This window comes from Saccostrea cucullata, unplaced genomic scaffold (assembly GCF_032062105.1).
Source record: "Saccostrea cucullata isolate Sc308-1 unplaced genomic scaffold, CSIRO_AGI_Scuc_v1 ctg3415, whole genome shotgun sequence".
Lineage (NCBI taxonomy): Eukaryota > Metazoa > Mollusca > Bivalvia > Ostreida > Ostreidae > Saccostrea > Saccostrea cuccullata.
In genome coordinates, this window is record NW_026933351.1 from 38,489 (window position 1) to 40,201 (window position 1,713).

A 1,713-nucleotide genomic window follows, 5' to 3' on the forward strand; every position below is an offset into this window, starting at 1 on the left:
AGATTTTTATAAAGATACAAATTCTTAAGATTGCAGTCAGTAAAAAAAAAAACCCACTAATTTTCAAAATGTTGTTTGTAGGACAGAATTTGTATAGTATACCATAGAATATTAATTGATAAAGAAAGCTGGAGACGCAAGATTTTATTAAATTTCTTTAATCATCAAATGATTGCACACTAATCTCATAAAGTTAGATTTTTTAAAAAACTTCAATTATTGTTATTTGGCCGGTGACCTGCCCTTCTCCATTCTTGTCCTTTTAGTGTCAACCATAATCTGTAATATGCACATGTATAATATAAAAATTGTATCATATTTGAATTTCTGTACGAAAGTTATAGTAAAAGCCCTTGCATTTTATTCTTGAAACAGAAAGATGATAAGGATTTTGTAAATATTTAACAAACTATAGCAATGTTAAGAGGAAAGAGCATAATTAGGAAGAGTTTAAACAAAATATATTTATATATTTAATTTTAAATTCACATATTATGCATTGACATATACTTACTCGGCATAATGTCACAGCAATAGCCACGCTTAGATGGGAAAATGGACACAATTTGGCAAAATTGTCCGCGGTTACAATCGAAGTCATTGTAACACAACATTTTTTGTTCTCCAGGTGGATGCCAGTAAGCTGAAATTTAGAGTTTGTAAATTTAATTTTAATTCCCCAAAGTATATTATAAATTTCCATCTGAAAATTAAATTGAAAACTGAACTCGGGTGATCATCGTGTCTTTTAATCATTCATATTCAGTAAATGAATTATTCATCGTTATTAAAACTAGTTTTAAAAATACCATATTGTCTCTTTTTTGAAATGGAGGGGGTTGGAAAATAAAAAATTGTATGACATCAAGATCAATGCACTTTTAAGTGGATTCATCAGAGAAATAAATTGCCATCTTATTCCATAAAGAATGTTAGAAGAGGATAACGTAAGGAAACGTAACTATTGTTTACCGCAATCTTTAGAGAGACCTAATTTACTATTTTGTTGTTACGTATTCTTTTAAATACAGTGATTTTCATAACACAATGCCCCCACAAAGTCTTCTAGATCATAAATTGAATAACTGGGTGTACTAAAAAAACAAATTACAGGGAGAGAGAGAGAGAGAGAGAGAGAGAGAGAGAGAGAGAGAGAGAGAGAGAGAGAGAGAGAGAGTAAAATAATAGAAGTGAGCTTACCGGTCGTCATTGCCACCAGACAGAGAACGGTCAATAGAACCAACAGTTTTCCCATGATGATTTAGGACGCTGCAGATAACTAGAGAATCGAGATTGAAGCCTTATATACTGGCAGAGTATCTACAGCCACCAATCAAAGCGTCTTCTGAAAAATTTCTTTGTTGAAAATTTTTTTTCAAAGAATCCTTGGGCAGAAAAGAGATAAATTATGTTAACGTTTTGGAAAAACAAATGATAATTATATGTGCTTCAAATTGTTGTTATCACATATTTGCAATTTTTTATATTTTGAAAACGTTATTTCATTAAAAAAAAGGTTTCATTTCTTTTTCTGAAAAAAGAAAAACTCCTTAAAGCTTTGTGTTACGCGCGTTATCTTTCATATATGGGAGAGATAATGTCTGATTCAATTTTAAATCAACTGTTTGCTTTAATTAGTACGTTTATTGTAATATTGTTCCCTTTTTCTAATTTTTTCTAAAGAAATGGGCTTTTTATATAGCGATTGACGTT

The 1,713-nt window shown here is 30.2% G+C and overlaps 1 long non-coding RNA gene across 1 annotated transcript; it reads right to left on the reverse strand.

Annotated features, from left to right (window-relative positions):
* Positions 1–207: 207 nt before the first annotated feature.
* On the reverse strand, positions 208–1,340 carry LOC134238069 (uncharacterized). Its single transcript, XR_009985926.1, has 3 exons — positions 1,201–1,340; positions 515–643; positions 208–279 (listed from the first exon to the last, which is right to left on the reverse strand). It is a non-coding gene; the product is annotated as an uncharacterized LOC134238069 (long non-coding RNA).
* Between the last annotated feature and the right edge of the window lie 373 nt (positions 1,341–1,713).